Raw genomic sequence first — 20,549 nt, 5'->3', positions numbered from 1 at the left:
CTGGGTTTTCTGAGACATATCTGCAGCTTATTCTGTAGGCAACAGGGCTCTCAGCACTGCCTGAGCACCTGCCCTAGAGGGGGGCAGAGGTCAGCAGCCTCACTCTGTGCAAAGTGACTGTGTGCTCTGCAGACAAACAGTAATAAACAGCTATTTAATAGCCTGTGGTGACACCCCAGCATCAGCTCCTTCAGACCTCTTTCAGACTGTTCAACCCCACGTCATCCTTCCAGGCCTGGTGTACTGGTTTTAAATACTGAATTAAGAAGTATACAGCACTAAAGGGAATGTTAGGTGGGAAAAGGCACATAAAATATTTTTTTTGTAGTTGTTTTCTTTTACTTTCCCTGAAAACTAAGACCTAGCATCCCCAAACTGTATGGTGGATGAGAGGAGGCTGTCTTGCTTTTATTGACAAGATATTACAGAATTTCTGCTTCTTGGAAAAATTCAGTTTTGCTTGTTTCTGGTTTATACTGAAGATCCTAAGAATTTAGGTGAGATTTAAATACAGTTGTTACTAAAAAAACACTTTCACAGTCATCTTATAAACTCTATAGCTGACCAACTTCTTGCTCTTAAGGTCCTTACAGCTCATGATGGTCCCAAGGACATTACTTAGCAGGGCTTTAAAGGGAAACCCAGGTGTTAGACCTTCCCTTTTCCTACACCACTGAGCAACAGGATTTAGTATAAATTTCAGAATAGTGTTGAATGACAGTATCAGAGCCCTGGACACTGAATTATGGTCACTTTTTCCAGAAGGAGAGCTGGGAGCATTCTTTATGTGCACTGGAACAAGGACCAAAGCATTCACACTGTAGTTCCCCTAGCAGATTCCGCTACTTTACACCCAGTTTGCTCAAAGTCATGGTTATCGTGGGCAACCTCAAGCTCTCCTGTTCTCTGCTACACAGAGACACGCTCAAAATTCACAAAGGCCTAGATGTCTTGGAGGGGTCTCACATAGGGTTGGTTCAGTAGCCAGTGATTTCTTTGAGATTATTTATTTCATTTTATCATATGCGTATTGAACATAAAATGAATTAAAATTCAAAAATAAGAAAAAAAAATGAGAAAACTGTATTCTTAATTCTTTTCTAAGCACTGAAACAGCTTCAGATCCTTCTCATGAGCAGTAGGAGGAACCATAGTATAATGCAGAGATCAGAAGTCCATCAAAGATACTCATCTTGCATCTGCCAAGGCCTGTTATGTGCTGCTTCATCAATCAAGTATACTTTTATTTTCCTTGAATATAAAACACCCAGCTGTTTCCCTAATTATTACACAAACTGCGTATTCCTTTGCTTGTTCAAAGTGTCACAGTTTAATTCCTACACAAACAGGAGATATTTTTTTTTTTGGTCTGGGAGAGTAAGATTTTCAGTCAACAACAAACATGTTAATACAAGCTTTTTTTTCTTATATTATGTCACAGTGTGTTATGTCACATCAATTTTTGTACTACAGCAACCTGTATACCATGTTGTGACAGTACCAGTGACACTGGAACGACTGTTTACCTAATAAGAAACCATGTAAAAACAAAATACCATCAAGTGAGGTAGTAAATTCAAGTGAATTTTTAAAGTTCTGCTTTCTTTTTCTAGGTTATTATTGTCCTTATGGAAAACTTTCTGGGGAAACAGTATGATTTTTGTTTGTTTTTTTTTCTTATATGATGAAACACCTGTCACTGGCAAAACTCTGAAAAAAGGAAGTGGGGGTTGGCCCTGGCCTGTAAGCCCATGCAAGGACAGTCAGACAAAGCCCACCAGGAAACTGAAAATCAGCATGGGGGCATATAGAGAACAGGAGGAATAAGGACTCAGGTGAGTTCCTTAGTGTAACCGAGAGAAGAAAATAAGGGAAAGGTTTTGCTCAGAGAGTAAATTCTACAGATATAGCTGAGACTTGTTTTTTGTTGTTTTGTTGGTTTTTTTTTACCCAAAGAAAAGCAGTCTGAGACTTGTTTATTTTGGCTTTGGTGGCAGAGGTTAATTAGACACTTCTACTTATCATGACATACAAGGGTATGGGAAGTGTTTTTTTTTCTCCTTCTGAGCAGAGTGCATTTGGAAATAGGTTTACAGCAAATCTTAGTTTCAGTTAAGGCACCTCTGTGAGATATTTTGCACTAGCAACAACAACATTATAGTAATAAAAACTTTCTATAATCTTTACGGAAACTTTGAAATTTTTTGTAACTTCTCTATCTGTATCTAATTAACTTTCTTTGATCCTACCAAGGATTTTTGAAACCAGTCTTGACACTTTTATAAAGCCAAAGCATCTCCTCAGACCTCCAAAACCAGTGCAGATGGATGGGCACAAGGGCCTAGCATAGCTGAATAAAAATTATTTGGGAAATTCAACATATTATTTTATTTTCCTCTTTCCCCTTTCCCCCTGTTTTGTTGTTTTTTTCCTTTTTTTTTTTTTTTTTTTTTTTTTTTTTTTTTTTTTTTTACTTTTGTATTAATTTCCCTTATTCTTGTTTAACTTACCTCCTTCAAGTATAGGACATTGTGACTGTTCACTCTACAGCTAGAAAAATTCTGTCATGCTATGTGTTTGAAGAAAGAATATTTTAATTCCTTGCATGTACTTTCTGAGAAGACATGAGGAATTTTCAGTTGTATGGAAGTTCTGAAGAAACGTATGCTGTTTTGCAAAGTTTTTGATTCAGGAAATAATTTTGAGGTAAAGCACTGAAAAAAACAAAACGCCATTGCAGCTGTGAAACACTGATTTTATCTTGAGACTTGCATCACACAGGGATGCAATATAAGCCACTCTTTCTTACAGAAGAGGGCTGGTGCAGGGGATGGAGGTGGTTCTGCTGTCATGAAAACTGTTTTATTGGATAAAGGAAGAAACTTTTCATAAAGGAGTGCCTTCAAGAGAAATTCTTCAGATCCTTTGAAACATGCCAAACCACTATATTTTATTTTCCTCAGGGAAAAAAGAAAGCAGCTGCATGTACGAGTTAATCTGGAGTGACTTTGGCTTCCACAGGAAACTCTCATGTTGGATGTTTGAAAGAGCTTTTATATGGCAGTACTCCACACTACTACTTCACAAAGGAATCCAAGTACTTTCCTCAAACCAGAAATCCAGCACAAAAGTGGCTAATTTTTTCAAGTCCCACTTGAACACAAAGGAATATATAATGTTTTACAGCCTCTAGCATTTATTGTTCTTCAGTATAGTAGTCTGAAATTTCCACACTACTGAAACACACTTCACAGCTCACATTGCCTAATAAAATAGCATCACACCGAAGTGGAAATAGATATGGAGGGCAGACTGTTCTTAGACTATAAGACAGAACAAGGACCAAGATTTGACATTTAAAGCAAGTCCTGGTTGTCCAAGGGGCAGAAATGTTGAGCTCTTTGAAGTCAGGGAAGATATGGGTTATTTAAATCTCTTTTAGATTAAAACTGTATGTGTGCATCCAAGACAGGCTAGAATCTGTTTTAAGCCAGAGATGATAATAAGATTGTCTATAAAGCACATGTACAAACTCCACTCTGGTACTAATATTTCCTAACTCAGAGATATGGAACATTCTTTCCAAAATAAAAGGCATATTTTTGTGATGCACCCACACATCTCTTGCTTTCAACACATACACATCTATATGTTTTGCACTAATAATCAGGTATTTTGGCCCTAGTGTGCCAGGGCAAGATCTAACAGTCTTGCTGGAACAGATAAAATTAACTTCTGCCCTTTCTCCATATTCATATAACTATGACCAAGCAAGAAATACTCAAAAGATTTTTGGGAAATATTTTTCCTACCACAGACTATGGTGAAAATGCATTTCTGTTTGCCTTTGGCCCAGAAGATTGGACATTTCTTTCTTGACCTGCATATAACGCTGGTCGATCTCAGCCATAGATTATAGGCCCTCTATCTTATTCCTCTTTAAAAAACCTGAACACTGGCTGCCCATCAATCCTGTGTGCAAGGGAAATGATAAGTTTTGTAATGTCACTTTTTCCTCTTACATACAACTTCTACTACCTGTCACAAAGACCTCATCTAAAATACAAGTATATCAAGGTTCATTACTGCACAGAGCTGAAGAAGTAACTACTTAACAATTAATTATTTTGGTGAGATGACATTTAAGTTTTGTATTTCACATAAAAATTAGACCTGGAAAACTCTCACTGACCTGTTCAGACACACTTATATTACAAGGAAAAAAAAGAAAGGAACCAAAACACACTACATGAAGTTTCCACAGGAAGCAAAGAACAATCCAAAAGGTGGGAAGCCTGCCAGAAAAGACTCAAAACATTTGAATCAAAATAAAGATAAAACAAGAGGTAAAAATTATTTTAAAGGCAAGTGCACCAATTAATTACTAAGAAGTCTAGAATTCTGAAGGATACTAACAACTCGATTAAAAAGAACAGCAAACACAAGCCACTGCACTGTAGGTGGGCTTAGAAAAAATGGATTTGAGTGCTGCTTATGTCAAAGAATACATAAAACAAAACAAAACCCAGGCATTTATTTTTAATAATGTGCTTAGAAATGAAAATACAGGGAAAACAGAGCTGGATAATCTTGGAAGGTATTAGGCTTAACCAGGGGAAAACTATTCTGCTTCCATCTCTGCCAAAGAATCTTTCCATTTGTGGGTGAAAAATTAACACTCACTTTGCCTCGGAATCCAATAAATTAAGTAGATAATATTGTTTTTAACATTTGGCTTTTAAAAACATGGTCTCTGAGCCATTTAGTGTGATACATATTTATGCTGCAACAGTACAGTGCTAGGGACACTGAGGAATTTGATCATCATCATTGCACCTATGCACTACCAAAATAAAGGCAAAATATATGTTCAAATTTCCTGTGTTGGAATCTGTACTATCAATACAGACCAGTCTGTTCCCCAAGGCAATGCATCACTTTTACAGTCATCAATATACTGCATATGAACTATTCTCCCCCAGTGCCTCAACAGAGTATTATACTTGCTAGCATTTTTTATTTTTTTTCAGATTTCAAATTAAATTATATGGGGTACCATCAGGTATTCTGCAAAAGCATCAGTAATGCTGGAAAAGAATAGTTAAAAAAAACCTTAACACTTCTGAACCTGCTGAATTTGAAATAATGTCATCAGCTGCTACAAATATACACTTGCTTTAAATAGATCTGATTTCTTTCCCACAGCTCTTCAGGATACTAGCATTTCTTTTGGTGCTTGCATATTTGCATAGATGATAGTCACCCTTTTCCAAGACAGAGGTGCCAATAGTACTTTCTGGTCCACTGGCATAATGCATTCTGTTATAGATACACCTACCCTGAATTCATTTCCAGGCACAAATCAATCTCCTTCTAAACACTGAGCTCCTTTTGGGGGTGCAATTCCTCTATCTCTCAACAATGTCTTATCCACACATTCTCACTTTCAAGAACACATTAGAAAATGAGGTGGATGGGTAAATAGAGAAACAGGGCAAACTTTCTGCAGTGCACTCACTCATGCTTGAATTCCTCATCTCCTTCTAAATTAATGCTTTCCAGCATCCTTCCTTGCTCTGCAGTATCAGCAAGTAGCTGGTAATTGCCCCCTCTTTAGCTAGCACTGTAGCTTTTTAGTTGAGTTTCTGGGGTAAAAGGAGCTGACAGGCTGGTTTTCCTCACCTCAGAGATTCAAAGCTGTGATCTATTGATCTTCTGGGGATCTTTGACATCAATATGCAGGAGAGCTTTTTGCATCACCTTCTCTAGAAGTTCTTTTTTAAAAGAAAAGCCCTATCCCCATCTAGGTCTTTGGAAGAGACATAAGCCCCCACCCTTGCAGAATGAGTCTGAGGTCTGAACCCAAAGCAGAAGGAGGTACTTGCTTGCAAGCCTGAGACAAGCATCTGCAACCTGGTCCTGGCCCAGCATTGGCACCAAGTGGTGGCTGCTTCCCTTTCCATATGTGCAGTCATCATATAGAAGGACCTAAATGTGTCAGATACCATATAGGCAACTTGTGGCCATGATGTAAATGATCTGTGTGGTTAGGATCAAGTTGCATCATGTTGATTATGTTAATTTACAGTCTGGATATTGCACTTCTTCCAGTAATCTGTATGTATGGTAGCTACACAGCTACAATTCCAGGTTTTGAACATATCTCCAGGTGAATGAAGGGCTGAAATAGGAGCTTTGCATAGTGTCAAGTGTCTGATTCTACAAAATGGAAGTTAGACTCCTGGAACACTGCAAAGATCTTCAAAATGTTGGCTTTGGCTTTTGGTTTATTCAGGCAATCTATTTGCAGATGCTGGCAAGGTATTTACATTTGAACTACATTCTCTTTACTGAGCTGTGCTGTTTGAGTTGCCTATGGTGTGTTGCTTTTTAAAAATAAATCTTCTTTATTGAAATGAAGATAACTACCAAAATCATGAAAACGGAAAGGAGACTCTAAAGATGCTTAAAAGTGATCTATTGCTATTGGTATGAAATACTTTCATTTGGACATGAATTATTGATACCTGCTATGTGCAGGGTGAAAAAAACAGATGTGATAAACAATGCAACAACTGTGACAAAGAAACATTTTATTGTTTGTTATTTTATTGTTTATTATTTCCCCATTTATAAAGATGATGAATATGGAGCAGCCATCACCTCTGAACTCCAATAGAAATCAATCTGAGAAATAATTAAAAGAATTTAATCCTTGCAATGTTTTCTGAAGCAATTTGTAGAAAACTGAGCTGACATTGGATCTCTGCAACATACATATAACTCCATTCACTTATAAATTGAAAAGATATCCTTGGGGCACGAATGAATGGTACGAACTGATAATTAAAATGTAGAAACCTGAATTAGGGTCAAGGCTGTATTTCTGAACATTCTGTAAAAATGTAAATAGAGAAAGTTCAGGTCTTTGAATATCCAGTCTCCTATCCACTTTAACACGAGATTAAGGGGATCTCCTCTGAAGGTGATTTAGAATCTAAAATATGTTAAAGAAAGCATATTACCATCCAGTGCTCTGAAATCAGTAGTAATAATTCCCTGGTCTATTAGTAAAGCCAAGAATTACAGAGGATTACAAAGGGTCTGACATGTATTTAGATAAAATATATGCAGAGTTCTGGAAGGGTCGAAGCTCTTGTGCTCCTTGGTGTGCCCCAACTTTTAGCTGCTGAGTATCAAGAAGAAACTTTCTCTGACCTCTGAGCAGATTTTGCCTTAATTGCAAGGTCTCTGGCCTTTCAGAGCAGGTGGCCCTGGCCCCCACTGGATGATCATAAAGCTGCTGCTTCTGCTGTTCTTCAGTTTTATCGTCCTTGGAGAAGAAATGTTTTCTTGATGAGCTTCAGCCTTTTAGAACTGCATGTATAAAAATGCTTGGGTATAATATGTTCTTTACTGCAGGAATTACACAGGCAAATAATCAGCTGCAGCACTAACGAGGTATTTGCATGCATAATTAGATCACTTGTATGCACAGTTTTATATGCAGCTTGAACCTAAGACTGACAACTGTGAAACAGCAGGTAACACCATTTTGCATGAGGTCCTCAGGATTGGTATCAGCCTCCCTCTGAAGATAAGATCAGTTTCTGCACATCAGTCTTTTTAGGGAAGATCAATAAAGACACAAAGACATATTCAAGCTAACTTCCAGGTACCTCAGTATCTGGTGCTTTTGTGTGATAGGGTCTGGGAGACTCCTAAATCAGGAACATTAATTGAACCTTTGAATTATTAGATGTGTCTGTATTCTCCTCTGACTAAGCCCAGAGGTTAAAGTGGACATTAAACTGTCAGACTAAGAACCTTTAAAGTATAACCTTTAATGCAGTTCCCTGATATAGGCTGAACATATGTTCTGGGCACACTGCTCTTCCACTAATACTCCCCAGAAAATATTTGCTTTCCATAGGAAATCGTGCATTTTGATGCACTGTGAGAATTTTCCAGTATGCCTTTCTGGGAACTTTACATTTGGAAACAGCATTTTAACGGCTGCTTTGCAAACAGCTACAGTGGCTGCTCTATTCATTTATTGTAGTCTTTCTTTATAATTATTTCCCATCACTTTTTCCTTCTGATTTCTTGAGAAATTGCACACACTGACTTGGGGAAAAGATGCAGCCTACAGGTTTGAATACTAACTGGATGAAAAGGAAATCTTGATTTTCTTCCAGGGCTTCTGTGTGTTGTGAGTCACTTTACTTCTCTCCATGACTCTATTTCTAGCAGTGAAACGGATGATGTTATATCATTTTTAAAGCACTTTTGAGATATTGTGACTAAAATAAATAAATAAATAAAAGTGCTCTGTAAGAATTAGGTAATATTTCTGTTTGCATGTTTGCATCTGCAAGCACTTAATAATGTAAGATGCAAACTAACTGCATTGTGCTTGGCAAAACCCTTTCTTAACAGTTCTCTTTCCTCTTGCATTACAAAAACAATTAAAGCTCTGATTAGCAGCCCCTATGCCATTGATTTGATAATGTGATCTGGTGTCCTCACTTCTTACTGAACTGTGCTGTCCTAATAAAATTTCTTTTTATGTACAAACTGAACTTATGAATCTAAGAATTTTTATTGAACCTTTAGAAGTCTGATGCAAAACATGTTGAAAAGAATATGAAGTTTCCAAATATTTCAGTAGGGTTTGTAGGTTTTAAACAAACCCTTCCTCCTTTTTTTAATTTCTTTTCTTTATTTTTCTTCTTTTTTTCATGGAGAGGGACATGTTGCATTAGTTAAATTATCTATATGGATATGTACTAATACTGGAAATTATCAGATTACTTTGGTGATTTCTGTGGATAATATTTAGACTGGGAAACATCCTGCTATTTCACTTTCTATTCACTATTTGAAAACTTTTCAGGATTTAACAGACACTGCAATGTAGGAAAGAGGTAAAAGGCTGTTTCTGCAAACAACATCAGCTTATTAATAAATTTGTATAAGTCATAGGCAACACTTCCTTCCCTAAAAAGTCCTCAATCAAAATTGAGATTGTTAAATTTCTCTTCAACTTTATCCTAATTTTGATTTTTTCTTAAAAATAATTAAGCCAGTTTGCCTCACCCCAAAAATCCCTCCAAATAATGCTTATACTTGTGGGTTTTTTTCTGGAGTTCAGTTAGAGTTGTAACTTGATTTATTATTGATATATTTTATGTTTAATAGTATTTATTAGTATTTTGGGGACTTGGACAACTTCATTTTGTTTCCTAATACCAAGAAGATATAGTGGCCGAATGTTCTGATTTGGTTTGGTGGGTTTTTTGGTAGTGAGGGAAGGACCCCAGGGCTGGCTAGGGTAAGAAGCTGAGAAGTTCCACCTGCTTCCAACACCCAGCCAAAGAGCCATTAGAGGGACAATAGATGCATCTCTGTGATTAACATACGAAAGAACAGAGATAACATTTGAGCAGAGAAGGATTTAGAGGAGAAGAGCTGTCCTGGGGAAGGAGAGTGGTGCTGGTTGTTGATGAGGAGGAAGAGAGAGAAGGTGCCGTTGCGGAAGTGTGAAATTAAATTATTGTTATTTTTTTTCCCGGGAAACTTTCACATGTGTAGGTATAAAATTTGTGGGTGTGGGGGGAGAAACACACAAACACTCACTGCCATTTTATTTTTAAAAACAATAGAAATAATTATTTATTAAAAGTATATAGGATTTTTTTACTATAGAGTTTACTGGAGATGCATGTGGTCTTTATATTGGAGCATGACAGCAAAAAGCTTGTAAGGGAGATGAAAGGGCTCCTGTGTCTGAGTGCATTTCTTTCATATGGGTATGTTTTCAGGTTCGACAGTGAGCTACTGAAGAGAATCCAGAGGAAGGTGATGAAGATGATAGGGGAATTGGAGCATCTCTCTTACAAGGAAAGGCTGAAAGAGCTGGGACTTAGCCTGGAGATGAGAAAGCTGAGGGGAGACCTTATCAGTGTATGTAAGTGTCTAAAGGGTGAGTGCAAGGAAGATGGAGACAGGCTCTTCTCTGTAGCTACCAGTGACAGGACGAGGGTCAACAGGTACAAGATGGAACATAGGAAGTTCCATTTAAATATGAGGAAAGACTTATTTACGGTGAGGGGTGATAGAGCCCTGGAACAGGCTGCCCAGGGAGGTTATGGAGTCTCCTTTGGAGATATTCAAAACCCACCTGGATGCAGTCCTGTGTAAAGTGCTCTCAGTTACCCTCCTTAAGTGGGAGATTTGGACTAGGTGATCCCTAGAGGTCCCTTCCAACTCTAGCAATTCTGTGATTCCTAATAACTCACTTTAGCAGGTAACCTATATATAGAACCATGTATTGCAGGGGTAGACATAGTGTAACATAACCATCCTTAAAGACCCCTTTCCTCTTTTGTTGTCATGCTGTAATGAAGAAGTAATAATGTGTGCATACATCAGTATTTTTAAGTTGTTCTCTGAAATGATAGCCTTCCTCTCCTAGGAAAACATCTCATTAATTCAGCTGCTGCAATGCTCTGCATCTTCTTTTCCCTTGTCACTTTCTGATCCCCTGGTTTCTCCAACATCTATTCTGTATCATATTTTGGAAAATCCTTTTTTTCCTTGTCTTAGAAATCAGTGGAAGTGTGCTCTGTTTCACTTCTTTTTCACTTCCTTTTTTTTTTTTTAATTTTCTATTCCCTTCATCAAAGAAAACCTGCAGTCAAGCAACTGCAAGGTTTTCATTCATGTTATCCTCTATCTGTTTCAATATTACAAAAATGTTAAAGAATGTATTTAACAGGCATGATCTCAAGACATAGAAGCCCAAGTCTAAGCTTTCTCTGAATAAATATTTTAGCTCACAGATGTTTCTGGATTGCTGCTTTGTAACTTAATGGTGTCAAACTGGGATCACAACTCGACTCCTAAGCATCTGAAGCACTCTTTTAATATCTTTTTAAGATATTTGTCACACTACCTTTAAAATCTAAGCAAGGTTTAATATCATACTATCTTGCAAAACACATAAACTCATAGCAATTAAATTGTTATCTGTTATCCATCGTTATCACGGTTGCAAGCAAATATAGGTCTTGTATCTGAGACTACATGTTCAGCTGTATTTTCTAACACAATACTTTTTCTGGGTAATAGGAATTCTAATCTAGAACCAGTACGTAGTTTTCTTCAGTGTACACAAAGAAATCTATTCCACCTGTAGACAACAGAGCTAATTTTACAAATACATTTAATCTCTCAATGTCAGAAATTTCTTCTTTTTTCAGCTTTTTTTCATAATATTTTTCTCCTTGATGGGACTTCTGCTTATTGACTAGTTTATCTGAATTTCTTTTACCTCTGGTGTAAGTTTACGTTTCTCTCTATGTATCTTCATATCTATTTGATAATATATAATTATGCCTGTATGTTCATCACATCATATGCTTGCATATTAATTATGTTATACATTTACTGTTTTCTGAATGTGTGTTCATTATCATAACTTTTTTTGTTTGTTTTGTGGGGGTTTTTCCTGTGAGTAAAATCTAAAAAATCAAATTACCTTTGTGTCATTATGGTTTGTGTGCAAATGCTCAATCTAAAAGTCCTAAGATACTAATTAGTGGTCCGGGTCGTGTTCTGGGCACTGGATGTAGCTGTCGAAAAAAAAATAGATAGTTTGCAACATCTTCTGGGTGGGTTGCTCAGTATTTCAAGTACTTTGTGCACATTGCTTCTTAAATCACCATTTTTCAATATGCATGTATGTATCTGTGTGTGCACAGTTTAGTTTTTTGGTATTTCAACGGATTTGCTTTACAAATATATGACACTCTGTCTAAAAACAAGGCACTGCTTTGATGCATTTGCTTCCAAACTAAATTTGATATTTCGCATTTCTTGAATTTTATTTGCATTTTTTAAGGTTTATCTTAATCTAATTTGCATTTATTGTGCTTGCATGTGTATCTAGGATACTGTGTTTCCATCTAAAAATTCGTATTTTTTCTTACTGCACTATGCAGTTATTTAAATAGATTTTTTAAAATTTAAATCAGAAACAGAAGACTAATATTTTCTTCCTTTTAGGGAGCTGATCTAAAATGTGATTTTAAATCAGAGATTAGGGGTTTCATAAATCCTAAAGTGCTGTGTTTTTATTTAACTATCCTGAATATATTGCAAATCTCAACATTTGCTTCAGTTTTTACATTCTCAAGAGAAACTGGCACTTGTAAATCTCAGACTTTTTCAAGGAGTGCAGTACACATTAGATGTTTTTTACACTCTTAGGAAACTGCTTGGTCTCAACCACTTAGTTAAAGGCTACTACATGCATCCAACCTAATCCTTTGACAGCAAAAAATGCCATTGGAATTTTGTCAGACTTTATAGCTCTTTATGTCTATAATTAACTAAGATAATAAATTAGCATGAAAGAGTTTATAATAAGAACAGGAAGATTTTTTGAAAGAACAGGTTTCCCTGAACACTATTGCTGGACTTGAAGATTTTACTCTTGCTACAGTTCTCCTGCAGAAACTTGAGATTTTGTCAAATCAGCCTATAGCAATTGACTGCAACGTCTGTGGAGTAGATCTACCTCTTTGACTACTTTTTTGAAATCGTGCCAGCATTTCAGACTGCTATTTTGGGTGGTTTTGTTACTTGTGCAAAGATCTTTTAGGTAAACAAAAGTTCCTCCATAATGCAGAGACTGTCCTCAACGTGGAAAACAAAGATGCCCTTTTTACAATTATTACAGAACGTACTGAACGACTGCAAATAGATCTACAAATAGATCTGGAGATAAAGAAACTCAATTCTGTTAGTGCTAATGGCTTATTTGGAGCTTCTTTCATTTGTTAATAAAACTAGCAGCCAACAAAGCAAAGCTTTGATCACTTGCTTTTCTGACAGACTTTAGACTTCATTCATTTAGATTTCATTCATTCTTGTGAATTTTGCAAACTAAAAATTACATGTTTATGCAAAAAGAGAAAAAAAGAGGCATTCCCGCGGTATTTACAAATGAGCTGATATTCAGGTAAAAAATAGTATATTTCTTTTCATCATATTGGTTTCATAGACAAAACCTTAACAATCAAATTAGGTAATTATTCCTTATGCTGATATACCTACAAGGAGAGTTCACTTTTTAGTACGAGAACTGGATAAGTATGCCATGCCAGATATGGATATGAAACATACATGTTTGAATATGTAATATTTTTTATTCCAATAAATCTTTTTCAAAACTAGAATAATTAGTGTCTGTCGTTCAAGAAATAAGACAACAAAATACTGAGAGAGGGATTTGTTTTCTTTCAAAATCTCAAAATCTTCTAGAAAATGTATTTTTACACTGGATTAAAACCAGCTCTCTCCTGTTGGGTGGCCAGTGTTTCATAGATACAAATCACTATTTATTGATTCAAACTGTTTCTTAAGCGAGGGGGTGGGGAACAGAGGCAAAAATTCCTTGGGAAGAGAGAATGCAGGAACTTTGGTTTCCTGCACAATTACAAGCTTCAGAAGAATTTTCTGTTGTGTAGGGATCTTACTTGTGCTTTATCCAGCTTTACTATCAAGGTAATTAGAACAGATAGACTTTCAGCTGAGATAACTCTGTAGAGCTCCACTGAGCACTGAAATTTGGTCCTATGCCAATTTACATCAACTTGAAGATTGGGCCTTCAGGTGATAATTTGCTAGTGACAGCTTATTCACATGGTACTGGCCATTAGCAGAACCTCTACTGCTATTGAATGGTTTTATATTTCCAAAATGATATTCCAGTTGCAACATTAGTTATTGTAAATAATTTGAAACAGCCTTATAAATATGACTGAAGTGATATGCCCTGGAAACCTAATCAATATGGTGTCACATTAAACAGTGAGGAACAGAGGTGTAAAGAGAATCTCTAATTACAAAGAAAAGATAAATAATTCTGTGCAAACGTGGAAACATGTGGTGGATGTCACATAAATAACACAATTGTAGGTATAAAATAGCAGTATTTTTTCTTCCCAGGAGTCAAAAGGCTGTGCTGGCCATGTACTTTGCTTCATCTTCACCCCTCTGCTTGTTTGCAAACTTATTAGACCTCGTAAGCTATTCCTGTTTCTTTTCTATAAGCCAGCAAACTGCCTTGCTCTTACCAGTCTTGAGCTGGTTGTTTCGTACCATCTGCAGACGAGGTAACAAGTCCCATAGCGTTTGGTTTGTCCTGCACCATCATCAGCTGTAGAAAATAACAAACACTCAGTTTTTAGTTAGTAAAATCTAGCAGAGGGATAAATCAACTGAACCTAAAGTTAAATCCAATGACTGTGTAAATTTTGAATGGGGATAGGTTTGAGGAGTGTAGAGGACAACTGACCAGGGTCAGTACCTGTCTTTTGTCCTTTCACGGGACATTTACAACCCCACATTACTGAAATATAGCCAAAAAAAGAGGTCCTGAATCCTCCTTTAGCCATCCATGTTATATACTTATCCCGAACTTCACAACTATTAGTTTAGCTAATTGCATGTTTCTCCTGCTATACAATATTTTCATTCTTTCCACTAGCCCATTTAATTGCCCAGTTGCCTAATTTTTGTGAAATCCACAGTTGTTAAACACTGCTTTGGTAGAACCTGCTTTCCTGTGACACCAAGGAATCAGAGTTGGGATTGAGGTTTCTCTTCAGCCGTGAGCAATGTGGAGCAAGCAACAGCCCATAGGGATCCAGACTCTAGGGTTAATGTAAGAACCTGTGAGATCTGAATTTAATGTGAATGGATTATGTCATACCCTCCCTTGGTCTCTCCTCCAAAAGCATAAAGATCAACTGCCTTTCCTCACAGAGTAGTGGCTGCTGGCCCAGCAAGGTCAGAGAGAAAGCCATACTGATGCATGCTGCTCCTCTAGTTCCATCTCTGGTGTGTCTGTTCATGTCCCTGGGCATCACATAGAATCCATGCCCATGCATCTCCCTGATCTCCAGGATCTTCCCCCATTCCTGGACCTTTTCATCCACCAGGATCATAATCTTCTTCTTTCTGAGGCTGTTTCTGCCTTTCAGGAATACTTTTAATTTTCCCAACACCTCTTTTTTCCAGGTACCTAAAAAGTCTGTGTGCAGAAGCACACCAGATTATCAGCCTCCAAACTGGTGGGTCTGTCTCATGTCTCTTTATATACTTAGGGACCCAAGAAGTGCCACTTTTGTTTAGTCTAGGTATTATCAAAATTCACAGCTAGCCTGTGCCAGGTGTATCTAACAAGTAGCAGTTTTCTGCCTGTGAGTTCAAAAGCTCTTTGAACATCGTCTATACACACACACAGATGATTAAATGGATGCAGAAAAAACATCAAGTAAAATGAGTATTTTAAATCACAACTAGACTATTTTAATTCACCCTGGACTAAATAACAAAGACATTACTAAAAACAAATGGAACAGTTTAAGTAAAAAATAAAATAGACATGTTTATTGTTCATCCAGACAGCTCATGGGCTCTGACCTAAACCATATTATAACACTACCAACTGGACCCAGATCTGCAAAGGGCCTGTGTGCCACCAGCATCCTTGAATGCTAATAGGACCATTTGCTAGTGCAGCAATAGGAATGTGTATACTTACAGATTTGGAGCCATATGCTCAAGTTCGTTTTGTTTTGTTTTGTTTTCCTCCAAAGAGTGCAATTTTTCCCTGTCATCTACTCAGCCATTTTTACTGACATAAGTGGCTTATTCTCTGCTCTGATCTCTCCTTCCAGTTTCAGAGCCTTTCTTTCCAAGTTGTCACAGCAATGTAAAGGTTAAGTCCCCTCCCTCGGCAGAGAGGCACTAGAGATACTTGAAAGCTGTCAACAATTTCAACAGGAATCCTCCTTTCATGGTGAAGGACCCTGTGTGTCAAAGCAAGCTGTTCAGCAGCTTGAATTCAGCCTACTTGATCCACTCTGTTTACCTCTTTGGATCGATTGCAGGGTGGGTGTTTGCACTGCACTCAATGCTGGCCTTTGCTTAAAATGGAACCAGTCTGCTAGTGCAGGAGCGTAATTCACTTGATTGTTACACTAAAGATAACACCAAAATGCTCCATGTAAAGTGTGAATCTGTCAAATGAAGATGACCTGCTTCTCAACATGGCTTATTTTGATTCCTGTGTCAGCCCTTTGCAACAACTAACCACTACTTCCACTAAGTGGGAACCCAATTATTATGGAAACCACTGCATTCTCTAGCATAGAGATGGCAAATCCTCATTTTGCTCTCATGTCCAATCCAAAGGGGTTTAGACCCTGATCCAGTGCAAGAATATTCCTCACATTGAGCACATGAATAACTGATCCATTTTGGGAACTCAAAATGCAAATATTTTCTTGGATAGTAACCCCCCAATGAGATATGCACCAAAGTTGCTCTTGTTCCATTATAAAACTGTTGTGCAACCAGGCAATACATTTTTTCAGCAATAGGTCTCTACATGCACAAGCAGGCTAATAAAATAAATTATTATGCCATTTAAATTTTGCATTTTGAATTGCTACAAAACAATCCTCATCACATTTTAATGTCATCCACTATATTTCATTCTTGTAATACTAACATCTTTACTACCTTCTTTATTACTATCTTATCATCAGCCAATAAAACCATATGAGCAATTAATTTAAGCACAACTCATGTGGGAACCTTCCTTTCTAAGACTCTATATCATCTGGTGAATCAACAAAGTTTAGCTCCTTTCGTGCCAGAAGGCTCTGAGGAGATGTCATGGTAGCCTTCCAGTATCTGAAAGGGGCCTAGAGGAAAGCTGGGGAGGGGCTTGTACAAGGACTTGTAGCGAGAGGGCAAGTGGTAATGGACTAAAACTTGAAGTGGGGAGATTTAAGTTAGACATTAAGAAGAAATTATTTTCTGTCAGGGTGGTGAGACACTGGAACAGGCTGCCAAGGGAAGTGGTAGATGCCCCATCCCTGGGAGTGTTAAAGGGCAGTTTGGATGGGGCTGAGCAACCTGGTCTGGTGGGAGGTGTCCCTGCCCATGCAGGGGGGTTAGAACTCAGTGATCTTTAAGTTCTCTTCCAACCCAAACCGTTCTATGATACACTTTCTCAGTTGTCTTGGGCTAATCAGTTGAGTTTGTATTCGTGTCCATATTATATGCCAAATTTAAGTATCTAACATAACTTGTAACATATGAAATAGGAGATGGGTGTCATTACTCTAAATTGAGTTCTGAAGCTCCGCTAATTTACCTCATTTGCAATATCTTCCAAAGAGGTTTTCAGGGGTTTGGTGAATACAGCACAGGTTCAAGGGGACTCACCTTTCCATAGCAGCAACACAAAGGATGTCATTGTTCTCCCATGTCCATGCAAGATTTCTTTCATGTGTGTTTTGAAGGTACATTTTCATTAATTGTGAGTACTCATATGATTGCTATTAGAGTAGTATAGTGAAAACTTCCTTTAGTGTATCTCTCCATCACAGCTCTGGGAGATAAGAAAGTATTAGGCAGGAAGAATGAAAGCCAAATATCCCTTCATTGTCTTTTGTCTCCTGCCAGCCCCCATTTCCTCTAATATCACAAAGTCTGATTTAATTTTCTGCAAAGTGGGATTTATGTCATAGAGTAAGGTCCCAGCATTCAGTATACAAGGAAGACACTTTAGAAAGGGATAAAAATTCAGCCAGCAAGCTGAGCAAAATGTAGCCAGGAGTTTCCCAATGGAGTTTCTGGCTATTGAGCGGGTAACAAGTCTCAAATTCTCCCTCTCGGAAGCTTTTGTCTCTGTTTAAAGGAGACACTTTTACTCACAGGGAAGCTGCAGTTCAGAGCTTTCTCCTGCAGGTAGATGCCTCTGATCTTTCTTTCAAACAAATGAAGAAGATACCTACCTCTTTCAAAGCATGTAAGGGGGAAGGGAACAGAAAGACGTTGTGAGTTACTCTTGAACTGATAAGGAGTCCTAGACTCAGACCCTGCTTCTGCTTATGTCTATACAGCTCTTGGAGGTAGATGTCCCAGGCAGCTGCTAAGTGTTCTGAGGAGGGATATTTTCCACCCATTAGAGAATAAATTATTTGCCTATATTATTATATAAGGAGTCTAAAGTTTACAGTATTCTTCTTTGGGGAAAGAGCAAAGATAATGGCTCATAGAGCATTTTGCATGCAACAGTCATGGGATGAAGAAACACATTTGAGATGTCAGTGCTACAAGACTTTCAGACTGTAGCAATTTATAAAGCTCTTTAAAATGAGAGAGTACGCTTGTTAAGAAAAAGGAGGGTGTAACTAGAAGATTTCTAGATTATGAATGAAGAAACCTGGGTTGGTCCCTAACTCAGGAAAACCTTGGTAAAGGGACACTCCATTGTATTGATGGTGCTACTGCTCCAATTCTGTTCTCATGAGAAAAACATAAAGCCAAGCCACACTGAATCATAAATCATAAGTTCATATAGTAAGTCCAGTGCTCTGACTGAGAAATTCCTAGAATAGAGCACAAATGAGCCTCAATTCCCTATGCAAGCAGTCTCAGTAGCATTTCAGACTGTTTTACTCCCTAGCAATGTGTTTTCTGAATAGGAACAAGAGACGACTCAAGGCACATCCCTAGCCTCATACCAGGGCTACCTCAAACAGAATATTTAGAATATTCATCCCCAGTGAGCACAGGGATTTTGTTATTGCAGTACAGAGTATCCTTCCTTCTGCCTGGAAACAGAATTCCTTGGTTGTGTCATAGGCTCTCTACTGATAACAGATGGTGGTAATTTTTTTTCTGTAGCCTCAGCTGAATAGTCTTGTGTTTTGGAGAAGGAGTTCTGTAGTGTTATTTCTGCATACCACAAAGGCATGAAGCTTTGGTTTTCTCAGCTGAACAGAAGATATATTTTTTTTTTTTTTTTTTTTTTTTTTTTTTTTTTTTTTTTTTCTGCCTAGGAAATTGTACACTATTTTAATGTAGAATTCAATAAACCTTTTCTGACAGCTATTATGATTATTTTTTAGCTTAAGCCATCATTTATTAACTGAATGTATTTGGCGAGCTCAAATGACATTAATATGATATTTTTTACATGTGTTGTAGTCCCTTTTTTAATATGTATTCTAAGAGATAATGGTAGCCTATCAGATTTTCAAAAGTCAAACCATGTTATATATATCACATGGGAAGCATTTATGGTAGATGGCATGATAGAAAATGAACCTTGTTAGAGCTTCACGCTAGGTAATTACAGTTTGAAATATGTATGGTATTATCCCCCATAGATGATTAACCCACTTTTAAGGGGTGATAGCTGTTATTAATTGACCTGTTCACTGAACTCTAGAAGGTGTTTGGGAACATGCATATACCACAAATTGTGATTCTGCGTCATTAATCATCCAAGTCTCCTTCATGACTCAGTAGAAGTGGAAATCAAAAGATAAAAGGCTAACAGAATGCCCATTTTTTACAGACCCACAGATACATTACAATAAATAAAATTGTTCATGGCACAGTTCAAAATGAAGTGACTTTTTCTGCATTTCCTATCAAATTTAACTGTTTCTCCCTTCCCACCTCTCTTTCCTTCCCTGGACCTGCAGTGTCTTGCACTGATTATGTTCCTTACCAACATCCTGTCTCTCCATTTCAGGTCTCCCCTCACTTTAACATTTTCCATCTTTCTCTGTATTGTATATTAATTTTATTCCACCTGGAGCATATGCCACATAAAGCTGACTGGGGTGGCTGTACCTGAGGCACTGTGCTTTCCAACCATTTTCATTTGACAAGTCTCAGTGTGCACAGAAAAGTGTGGGAAGGGCACAAGAACAGGGCAGGTAGTGAGAGGACAAGGGCTAATAGATTAAAACTTCAAGAGGGGAGATTTAGATCAAATATTAGGAAGAAGTTCTTCACCATGAATGTGGAGAGATACCGGCACAGGTTGCCCCAGAAAGTTGTGGAAGTCCAGTCCCTAGAAAAATAAATTAGATGGGGCTTGAAGCAACCTGCCCATGCAGGGGGATTGGATCCAGATGATCTTTAAGGTCTCTTCCAACACATTCTATGATTCTGTGACAAGGTGCCCATACGCTCTCCTGTTTTCTGTTACCTTTTTAATGCTTATCTTTCCACCTGCGCTTCAGAAAAAAAGGTAAATCACTCAAATGTAAAATGGATAAGGGAAAGACAGCAGATGGAAGTTAACTGAGCTATTCCTCCAACAGAAAAGCGAGGGAAGGGACTATTAATATTCTTCCTAGAGGCCTTGGATGTGCTCCAATATGTGATGAGAGAACTGTACCTGTATCGTTTGTGAATATTTAAATGTACCTCATTGAGGCATTAGGACACAGACTTTTGTTCTATTTGTTCTGCTATTGGGATTTAGCTTCATCAAGTAATGTTCAGCGTGAGTTCTTCTAAAAGATGCCTGTATGGTTAAACTATGGTAACTCAAATGATGAGTTAAAGACTTGACTGAACACTGAGTGTTACTTATGAAATAATCATGACTTTGAGATGACAGATAGACTTGATTCCCTGAATTTCCAGCTGAGATTTTC

This window comes from Chaetura pelagica, unplaced genomic scaffold (genome assembly GCF_000747805.2).
Source record: "Chaetura pelagica isolate M959 unplaced genomic scaffold, ChaPel_1.0 scaffold121, whole genome shotgun sequence".
Classification (NCBI taxonomy): domain Eukaryota; kingdom Metazoa; phylum Chordata; class Aves; order Apodiformes; family Apodidae; genus Chaetura; species Chaetura pelagica.
Note: the sequence above shows the minus strand (reverse complement) of the source record.